The sequence below is a fragment of the Prosopis cineraria genome, unplaced genomic scaffold (assembly GCF_029017545.1).
Source record: "Prosopis cineraria cultivar Desert tree isolate PC_DT_omini unplaced genomic scaffold, ASM2901754v1 PC6, whole genome shotgun sequence".
Taxonomy (NCBI): Eukaryota; Viridiplantae; Streptophyta; class Magnoliopsida; order Fabales; family Fabaceae; genus Prosopis; species Prosopis cineraria.
The window spans coordinates 12,996,289-13,008,505 of record NW_026555337.1 but is presented as its reverse complement, the minus strand read 5'-3'; positions in this window follow the sequence as shown (position 1 = coordinate 13,008,505).

Genomic DNA, 12,217 nt, shown 5'->3' with positions numbered 1-12,217 from the left:
GTGATTTGTTATTTCAAGATTACATATTGGGCGCTCTATTTCTCTTTTAAAAGTTATGTACTAAAAAAGATAATATATAATAAGCTATTATAAAATATAAAATTTATAGTTGTGTTGGAATATAGCGTCACATGATTCCTCCAATCTCATATGAGAGCGTCACATGATTAATCACACTTTCTTTTGGATACAAATATCACGAGATAAGCCTTCATTCAACATGAATACTACAAGATAACGCCTACCTAAAATGATTCATTGTTGTCAGTCATATTAAGTTTGCTAGAAAATAATGAATCTTCTCAGAAGACGACGTTCTTAAAGCTTATTAATAGAATGTATGTTAACATATATGAAACCCTAATATTTATAATTTTTATATAACTATAATATAGCTTTAAATATTTTTCTTATAAATTGTGGTGCTATTTTTTTTCTTGACAATAAATTTATCAGTTAAAAATCAAACATACCAAAATATATTATTGAACTTTAAGGACAGCACTAAGCACAGTTTGTGTAAGACAATGTCATAATGTTTAGAATGTGAGTAAAAAGAGCATTGAAGTGAACAATTCAACATACATTCTGATGTTTTGGACCTTTAGCACAACAATGTCAACTAGCTAGGAAGCTGATAATTATATAGCTTTTGGAAAATATCAAGCAAGGAAGAAAGTTTCAAACCCATGATCTGTTAAGCTATGTTATTCTCATGTGAGAAAAATAAAAAAGAAACTATTAACAAAAGTTAGATAAGGATTTAGCTTATATTCACAAGGTTATAAGTTTAAATCTGTGATAATCTTATTGATAAATGATTTGTAAGTATCTATGTAAATATTTTTTGAGTTTGAAGGCATTTCTTTACTCTGGTATTTGCTAATTAAAGAGGCTTTGAACACTGTTGGTGAAATTTTGTATTTTGTGTTTTCGCCTAGATCTCTTTTTTAGCTCAGGGTATGAGGGGTGCTATCAACTCCATTGTGTTAGTTTTTTGTGTTTCTGGATTTATTTAATGAAAAAATAAAGGGGAAAAAAAAAAAGAAACTCTGATACAAGTGAATATAATTCTCTTGAAGTTATTACTTTATTGTGGTCTGACAACAGACAAGGGTGCCGAATGATGACACCTGTCTTAAATAAGAATATCGTGTGCTTACACTTGTCTTAGAGGAGAGCATTATTGAGATAACACACGTCAACCATTCCGAGTTTAAAAAATATGGCCAAAACTAATTGCCCATTGAAAAGTATTAGGTTAGGAAAAAAATTTTGGGGTTGCCTATGAGGCTGTTTCTCCTAGGATTAATCCACCTGACTATATGATATACTTCTTCCAGTTCTGACAGAATTTGAAAGTTTTTTTATTCTTAATATAAAATAAAATTGCAGTAATTAATATTTTTTGATTTTGTCCCTTGTTTATTGCGGTTTGAATTCTATAGATAACAAAAGGTAAAATAGAAAAATTAATATATATATATATATATATATGTATTATAATTTTAAGTTTATAATTAATATTTCTTAATAGTTCGAGACAAGGATATGAGCCCAACCTAATGGTTTAAATGGGCTAACATGTTATTTAACCCGAAAAAATTGTCCCCTAATCACTGAGGCAATACAATTTCAAACTAAATTTCTTTTTTAGTGAGGGTCAATTACAATAACTATAAAAAGAAAAAAACGCATGCTCTCTTTATACTCACTTTGGTATTCGAACATGCATCCTTCTTGTTATAAGAGGAGCATAGGTGCAATTGTGACACGTGGCCACTAGTAAAACTAAATTTCTTGAATGATATTTTGATGTGATTGTAATTGTATTTTTGAATTAATTTGTGATTGTAAAATGTGGTTGATTGTATGCTCCTAATTTCTTAAATGTTGTGTGGATGAAGAATTAAGCTGATTTTACACATGTCTTTGAAAATAAATTATATATATGATATTGGTTATCTAATGTGTGCGTCTAAAGTTGCTATATGCATTAGCGTTATATAAAAGTCCAGTTGTCCTACCCACACCCAACACAATACAACTCGAACAAGTTTGGTTTGGACCAGTTAAAAAAAATAGTTCAAGAAATTAAAAAAATCAGACTAACTTCTCAAACTGGATTGGACAAGAGACCAAGCTCTCAGACTACTTGGTCTGGTCTGATCCTATAAAATTATTTTAATATAATTTTAATTATTTTTAATATATTTAAATAGTTTGAATGCGACATTTTCTTTATTTACATTTCACCATTCTATTTAATGTAATTTTAATTTAGTTTGCTGCCAAATTTTTGTTATAATATATAATAGATATGTTGCTGAAGTTTGTTAAATGTTGTTATTATTAAAGTTATAAATTTAAATTATTTAAATTGTAATTGAAATATTTTTTTTCTATTATTGTTAGAGATTGTTATAAATTTTTTATAATTATAAGTGTTTTAATTATTTTAATTGAGTTTATCAATATGAACTGAATTATTACCTCTCATACATGAAAAAAAAAAGCCACTGGACTATTGGAACTAGTCTCAAAGTCTTATAAATTAAGTCCGGTTATATTAATTTTTGAGTTACAGCTAAACCAGACTGGACTACAGGTTAGCTAACTTAATTATTTTCATGAAAGAGACTAGACTTTATGTTAGGTGAGAGTTTAGTCTTGTCCAATCTTAACATGCATATTGACTAGATTTATGTTTTAAATATTATTATTTAAAAAAAAACGAAGAAGTGAATGGATTGGCTCATGTAATTCACCCACCCATATTAACTAGGCTTTTCAACCAAACTTTTTTTTATTGTCAAAACAAAAAAAAACGAACCCATTTTGAGGGTAGTTGCGTCTTGCTTGCTTTTGAAATCCAGATTTTTTTCCCTACTTGAATTGGAAAAACAACCCATTTTGAGTAAATATTTGTCCTACAATTGATTTGGATGGTGTAGAATTTTTTTCTTAACAATTATTATTATGATTAACAAATTTGAGCCATCTAAAATGAACCCAAAAGGGAATTTTTTTTTAACTCAAATTGACCGTCACCAATGACCCTGATCATCAGTCCGCAAATTAAATTCAAGCAGTTGGTTTGATAAGTATAATTATAAATAATCTTGCTTGCCACTGGCAATTTTTGTTGGTGCAAGACTAATATGCAAGATTGAAATCTTGACTTATATATGAATTCAAGCTATGAGTTTTTAGATTACAGGAAGCATTCTGAGTTATTCTTTATTTGTTAGAATGAATGTAGTGACGAAAACTCAGCATTAATCTTCTGCATTTTTTTTGGCAAAAAAAAAAATCTTCAAAATTGTTGAAACGACAATCACCACCACCAATAGGCCCTTGGCTCTATCTTTAATTTAAGCTTGCAAATAACATTTAGTTAACCTGATCTTGCTTGATTGTTATGGACCTCCGAATCATTAGTGGGCCCTCAAGTATTAGTAGGCCCCTTGTTGGTCAAGAAGGACAGATGGCACAAGTTGATGATTCCGCTGCGGGGACAATCGAGGCTGTGAGAAGGACCAAGCGCGTACGTCAGAGGCCAGTGAGGTACCGAGTGTAGTGGGTATGTGTTGCTGCATTTTCAGAAAGGAGGTTATGGAAATTTTGATGTCTTCTCCCCGTGAAGTTTCTCTTCTCACTAAAGTTCTTCTTTCTCCTCCTCTCTGATTGATCCTTCCTATTCTATCTAATTATATATGTATTCGGCTAGCAATCACTTCAGTGTAATTCTGGAATTTTCCTTAGAATTCCTACTGTAGCTATTTATTTGCATTGATTTCAGTTCTGTATTTATTTAAGGAACAGTTATCTTGGAGATTTTCATTACAGCGATATATATATTTTTCTGTTATTTTGGTGTGTGCGTTCATTGTATAGGAAGACCATTCTATTTATCGGCCTCTCAATAAAAGCACAAATGTAATGAGCACAAACTCAAAAGAAAAGCCTATTTCAAAAAACTAACTTATTAAAAAAGAGAGTTCCTTCAATTTATAAACCCCACATCACTTGTGAGACTTCCCGATGTGTGATTTGCGACAATGCCACCTGTCGGCCTCTCAACAAAAGCGTCAATGTGATGAGTACAAGTCTAACAGAAAAACTCATATCAAAAGATTAGCTTATTAGAAGGGAGAATTCATTAAACTTATAAATCCTACACCATTTATGAGATTTCCTGATATAAAATTCATGACATTTATCCAAACGGTACCACTGAGCCCTAGGATGGACTTTTCCTGCGACGTCGGAGGTTCAAATCCTAGAACAAATAATTTTGGGGAGAGGTCTATCAGTTAGAACACCGATGACTAGTCGTAATAGCTAAAAAAAAAAAAATCTTGTTGGCCGTTGATATCTTATCCTAATTAAGGAAATGGATCGAAAACTCATACATACTATTTAACTTCTCATCATCAATGTTCTTTGAATTTAGAAACATGCCTTTACTCTAGCAACCGCGCGAGACTAAAAAAACCTAAACTTTCGTTTGCCAAAGAAGCTTCAAAACACTGTTTGTGGTATTTTGTGATATGATTTTGCGCCTGGATTTCTTTATGTTGTAAGGGTGCTATAACTTTGCTCCATAGTTTTTTTTTTATTTTTCTGAATCTATTTTTTTTATACGAGTGAAAATAGTTTTTTTGAAGTAGTTGCTCTTTACTATTGAGATCTCACAACAGACAAGGGTGTCGAATAATGAGACGTCTTAAATGATAATATCATGTTATTACACCCGTTGGAAAATGACCAAAACTAATCGTTTTTGGTGGGGGTGGGGGAAGCCAATGTGGTCGTTTCTTCTCAAGATGTTCCTTGCAAATTGACGTGAGACTATACAGTATACATGGAAAAACTAATTATCAATGTGACAGTTATGAATTGAATACTAGTCTTCAACTACGTAATTAACCAAATTAATGAGCTAAATGAGGAGGATTAGATATTTACACTCAACAATGAAAACTACAGTTTGCTGTGAGCCTGTGACATATATATGTCTAATACTATAAAATCTTGAGTACATGGTATTGCAGCTATTGAAATTTATCTATCCAGCTTTGATGGGAATGAGGTTATTATGTCGGAACATTAAGTGGAGATTTGACATATTTCAAATTAATTACGGTTTATCTAAAATCAGGAATTAATTCTTGATTGGTTCCAAAATAGGAAATAATCATTCCCCACATTATGAGGCAAATTATGATGACAGGGTTTTCTTTCTTTCTTTTTGTGTTTATTTTATTTTATTTTATTTTATTTTTTTGCTGTGGCCTAACCAAATCATAAATAGACGTGGGTGGCTAAAGTAAGAACTTATCTCAGACCAATCGCCTCTTTTTCACTGTTCGTTTTTCCCTTTCATCTTTCTCTCTTTGATACATTTGTTGTGCTCTTTAAATAGGACTCTAGTAGTCCAATCTCATGTGGATAGTTGAGTAGATTATACTACACCTGAATTTGATAGGACTCGGAAGAAATTCCATTTTTCAGTTTTATTTATTTATAATATTCCTTCCGTAGTCATTTTCAGACTGAGACTGACTTATAATTCTTTTTCCATTTCTCCCATTTTCCCAGAAAATGTGAAGAGGCTGGAAAAACAAGTATAAACACAATGCAGCACTGGTCTCACCAACCCACAGCCATTTTCATGGCCATGCTTCTCCTGCATCAACTTTTGACTGCTTCTTCCCAATTTTCTGATATGCATGAAGAAAGAAAGCATCACCGTGAGAGGAAGAGAGTATCATAATGTTTAGAATGTGAGTAAATGGGACAACGTTGGGATCAAAAATTGAATCTAGCAATGTCATCTAGGAGGCTATAGTAGCTATGAATTCTGGATTCCAAGGACAGGAAAATATATGAAGGAAGAAAGAATGTCTAAGCAGATCATGAAGTTGAAATTGCTTCAGATTCTTCTGTGATTATCGGAAAAAAAAGAAGAAAATTTTGAATGAGAATGATGAATAATGTTGCAATTAATTTATTGTGTTATTGTAATAGTAGATAAAAGTGCCACATGATCAGGTCTCTTTAAGATGACAATGTCATGTGATTACTTAGACAAAAGTTTCACGAGAAAGACACGTGTCTTGGAAGAGGCATTGTTGTCAATCATGCCCGGGTTTGGAAAATATGACAAATTATAAAATCTTACGTGTTGAAAAGTACTAAATAAATGAAGTAATTATATATTGTTTTAGGAATTGATCACACGTGACCTGGAAGAGGCATTGTTGTCTGCCATGCCAGGTTTGATGAATATGGCCAAAACTCGTGTGTTGAAATTTGAAAAGTACTAAACAAATGATGTAATTAAATAATGTTTTAGGATTTATCCTAAAAACCTTGAATTAATGTTTAAGGATTTTTTTCAAGGTCAAAAAATGTTTAAGGATTTAAATTTTAAATACAAAAAATTAAATAATTATATGTTTATTTATTTTATTTAACACACATATGTATAAGCTAGTTTTTTTCTGCTAAAATATGACAAGTATTAGTTAAAAGGAAATGATAGAGTTTTGGTACACTCATTAGAAAACTTTGAAAATAAAGGATTTGAAATGATGGCATTTATTCAAACTTCAAGGCTGCGATCCGCAAGTCATGATGACCGGACTCTTGTTGCATTTGGCTTGAAACGAAAGGCCTTGAATCATTGGGAGAATCTCATCTAGGGGTTGCATAGAAATTTGCATTTAACGCCTAATATAATATAAAAAATTTTTGCAAGCTGAAAGAGCTTAAGTAAAAATATGTTTTAAATAAAGAATTTTCTTCTCACTCTTTATGAATGCATAACACAATATTTATAAATTTTTAACACAATGTATTGTCATATACAATTAGTCTAATAAAAATTGTTTGACTTGAAATGTACAAGTTACGCAGCATGAAAAATAATAGATGTCTGTGAATGTATAATATAATATTGATAAAATCTTAATACAATATTTAGTAATATACAATTGGTCTAGTTGAAATAGTTTAACTTGAAATGTATAAATTACACTGAAAAAAAAAACAAAATGTCCATAAATTTTTATTATAATGTCCTATAATTGACAATAAAATGTTTAGGGAAATGCATTTTTTTCATTAAAACATATTTACATTTGAGATCATTGGACCTGCAGAGAGTTTTCAAATTGTATTGGGTCTTAAATGAAAAATTTTGTGCAATGAAGTTCCTAAGTGAGATTTTTCTCCCTTGATTATTTGACCGAACAGTCAAATTAAGACCTTCCTTCGATCACTTGGGCTACTAAATCAGCTTGTATCATCCATTTTAGGTAAAGATTAGAGCTGATAATTTGAATGAACCAAATTCAATTCGAATTAGGCTTATTCAAATTGAATTTAAAATATGTGAACATATAAAAAAAATACATATAACCAAGCTTGATCTTAATACTTCAGGCTTACTTGAGTTGGACCGAATATTCAAAATGTCAAATATTATTTTATTTTATTTTCCTTTTATAGCCAATTTCAATTTTTATCTTAGAAAAAATTAATATTTTATCTTATTTGTAATTTTATTTTATTATTAATAAAAAATTTGGGTACTCAAGCTAATCTCATTCATATTCGATTGTGGCCTAAATTTCTTTGTGTTTATTTGAGTGGCCCAAATAAATCAAAGTAAAGAATATTTTTTAAACTTTCAAGCTCAACTCTAACCTACCGTTTGGATGTGAAGAAATGTTGAGAGAAAAGAAAATAGAGAGAAGAAAAAGCTAAGAAAAAATATTATCCTTCCTTATATTTGGTGAGCAGGAGAAAATAAGAAGAAAGAAAATGAGCAAATAATATAATAACTATGATACCCTTATATTAAAATACATCATGTTTTATATAATTATTTTTATAAAACAAATTAAAAGGAAAAATTATATTAAAAGTAACTTCATAAAAAAATTAAAATCAATTTGTTTATTAAAAATATATTATCATATTATTATATTTTAAAATCAAATAATATAATAAAAAATATTTTTTATTTAAAATATTAAAACGAGATAATGTATTAAAATTAAATATAAATTATCTATATAGTACAATGGGATATTGTAGCATATGGTTAAGAAGAAAAAGAATAGTAAGAGAGGGGGGGCTTTGTAATAGAGGGAAAGATCAACAAAAGTGTAAGGACAAAAAAAAAAAGTAGATGAGAGAAGGGCATACATGGAATAAAATTTTTTTTTTCAAAATCTCTCCATCTATGGAGAGAAAATTTGGAGAGAAAATATGGCGAGTTCCACCTTCTATTTTCTTCCTCACTTTTCCTTCCTCTCATTTTTCCCTGTTCATTTAAACAAGAAAAAATTTGTTTTCTTCCCAGTTTTTCCTTATATTTTTTTTCCTCTCACATTTTCTCTCCAAACAAACAAAGTATAATTTTTTCAAAGTATTTTTGAACTTGACTCGAATTATTAGCTCTCATAAGGATACAAGCCAAACTCAATGGTTTAAACGGGCTAACCTATGTAATCCAAAAAATTGTCACCTTTGCTTTAAGTTTCAACCCAAGTCACTAATCGCTAAGGCAATGCAAACAATTTAAACTATTTTTTTTATAAGGAAAATTACAACAGCTATACTTATGCATCTATATTTACACTATTTCTTTTTTTTTAAAAAAAAAAAAGGCACTCTCCACACCCACTCTAGGATTCAAACATGCATCTTTCTTGTTACTAGAGAAGCAAAGGTGCAATTGTGACACATGCCCATTAACAAAACTAAATTTCTTGAATGAGATTGGTGTGATTGTAATTGTATTTTTAAATGTGTGGGTTTAAAGTGGTTTGTGTATTTTAGTTTTATATATTATTAAAATTTATTTTTTTAAAGAAAAAGATAGTAAAATTGGTGAGTTGGCCCATTTAACATTGTAATCTAGGCTTTTCAACCCACATAAAAATGTGATAACTCAACCCAATCCCCTTTTTTTAAGGAAAAAAAAGTCCAAAACATTTTAAGGGAAGTTGCTTCTTACTTGATTTTCAATCCCAGATTTTCTTCACCGTTTGAATTGGAAAATCAACCCATTTTGAATAAATATATATATATTTGTCCTACAATTGATTAATTTGGATGGTGTAGAATTTTTTCCTTAATGATTATTATTATAATTAACAAATTTGAAACGATCTAAAATCAAACCAAAAAGGGAAAAAAAATTACTCGAATTGACCGTCACCAATAGCCACCATGATCAGTCCGCAATTAGATTCACACTTGCTTTAATTTGGTAAGTATAATTATACGTAATCTTGCTTGCCACTGGCAAATTTTGTTGGCGCAACACTAACATACAAGAATCGAAATATTGACTTATCTATGAAGTCAAGCTAGCTTCAGATTACAGAAAGGATTCTGAATAATCCTTTTTTTTTTTTTAGGATGAATGTAGTGACAAAAACTCAGCATTAATCTTCTGACTGTTTTTCTGGCAAAAAAAAAATCTGAATTCTTTAAATAACAATCATCACCATCACATAGGCATGGCTCTATATATTTAATTTAAGCTTTATAAGGCAGCTAGAATATTAGTTAACCTAATAATCCAGATTATGAATTAGAGAAAGAGAATATTATAATATTTAGAATGCACTCAATAAAATAAACATTGAGGTGAGAAATTTGAATATATATTAATTCCTGACCTATGAATAATATCATTGGACCTTTCACAGTGATCAACTATAGGAAGCTACGAATTCTGGTTTTTAGGGGGGAAAAATTCAGAAACAATGTTTCAACTGACGATAGGATCCTCAACTAGGGGACAATATCAAAGAAATTAATAATTCTAAAAATAATTTAATAATTTTAAAAACTAATTATATATATTTACTATATTATATTGGGCTTTGAGTTAAGAGAATGACAAATTTGGGCATAGGTTTAGAAAAAGAATAAAATGATTTCAATATTTTAAAATATATTAAAAGAAGGATTGCAAAATATGAAGCGGAGGGGGTGAAAGATTTAAAATTCTATATTCATAATATGTAATTTTCTCACTTATATGTGACTCTCTATCGCTAGTTTGGATCTTAACACGCTGTTTGAAAAGAAGAGACTTCACTATGAATAATATTGAGATTTTTTTTACGGGTAAATACTAAATAATGAATAAATTAACTTTTAAACTTTAGGTTCAGCAGTATTATAGACCTTAAGGTTATTTATTATACAAATTATTTTTTTAATTTTTAAAAACAGTGTAATCTAGCCATTGTTGTTAGCAAAAATTAACTTTGACTATTAATTGAACAGAAAATAATAGAAAAGAACCTCAAAATTACAAAAAAAAAGACCACAAAATTACAATAAAGACCCATAGATTATAGACAAGGACAAAAAAATTATAGAAAAGGACTAATTTTTTTAACCTTTTCTACAACTTTTGCGGTACTTTTATGTCATTTTTTAATTAATTAATGATCAAAGTTAACTTTTATTAATAAAAGGAGTCAAATTACACAATTTTTAAAAGTTGAGAATAATTAGTATAATAAACGAGTTAAAGATTTATGATATTACTGGATCTAAAATTTAGAAAGTAATTTACTCATTAAACATTAAAAGTAAGTATTTTGGAGTTATGGTCCGTTTCTTTTTCTTTTCCTTGTTATCTTTTCCTGTGAGGAATCAATATCAATATAAACATCAAACGTTGAGGCTAATTTTTATGTTAAATTGTTTTTCCTTTTTTGGGGTTTAAATAAAACGTAAAAGAAAAGATATGTTAATATTGTAATCAAATTTCATTTTAATTTTTTAATTGAACTTCCCATTTTTTTTATATAACTATTTGACTTGATCAAATTTGAATATTATCAAGTCTAGTTAGAGGTGATTCTCTCAATAGTATTTTTAATATTCACAGATATTCAAACCTAAAATCTCTTATTTAAACAATCATATCTCCTTCTACTAATACCAATGTTAGACAGTGCTGAACTTTTCATTACTTGATTAACTATCCTCCCTCAATTTTTATAGCCAACAAATTAAAAATTACATATACTTCATTCATGAACAACAGAAGATCACACGGTACTGGAAGCAACAAACAGACTTACACTTAAATATAACCCAAAACAAAGCAAGAAAAACACCCCAATTACAACACAAATCCAACATATAAATACTACAATAAACATAAACAAAGAAAACTACAAAGACACGTTATATATATGTATATGTAATCTATCTGGTAACTCTATCTCTATCCATCAATAGAACTATCAAACTAGACAAGTCTCTTACGATCACCCATTTGCAACAAAGCAACAAGCTATATCGTGTTACATAGGTTCAACTTGAGCATCATCATCATTAGCAGCAGCAGCACAGATCTGTGAGACTCTCTTAAATAGCAGATTAAATCCCAAACAGCAGAAATTTTCCATTGCCATGCCTGTCACAAGTTATCTGCATCTTGCTCCAATATTTTGACGAAGAACAGAGTGATAAAGTAGACAAGGACAAGACAAACAATGCAACCAAGTATCCCACCAGCAACCTTTGAAACTGTTGGTCCTATCATCCCCAACTTTCCAACACAGATCGATGTCTTGAGCCAAAGTGTGTGCAATATATTATATATATATATATATATATATATCTTACTTCCAACTAATAACCTAGGACCCTTAACAGCAGAAAGAAAGTCACAATCAGGTATATATATATATATATATATATATATGTTAGTTCCAATTAGGTAGAAAGTCTTACCTTGAAAATCTCACATAAATAGCACGTTCATCTGATATATATGAAGCTAAGCTAGAGATTTGTATTGTTTGGACAAAACTTGAATGAAGAAGAATAGTTTTAAATTGGGCTATTTGAGATATGAAGAAATGTTGATATGGGTGAGAGAGTGAATCACTTGAATATGTTATCATTTTATATCGGTAATTTGCAATAGATGAGAGGATGAGAGTGCTAGATGATTACGCCTGCCTCAATAAGAATATCATGAGAAGATAACACCTGTATTAAATAAGAATACCATGAGATAACACGTACTACATTAAAGAATTTGTTGTCAAACATGCCGAGTTTGTGATAGTACGGCCAAAATATTTGTGTTTTAAAGCAGTGACTCGATTAGGTAGAACGATTGGAGCTATGTGTGTGACATTAAGTGCCTCAAACGAGA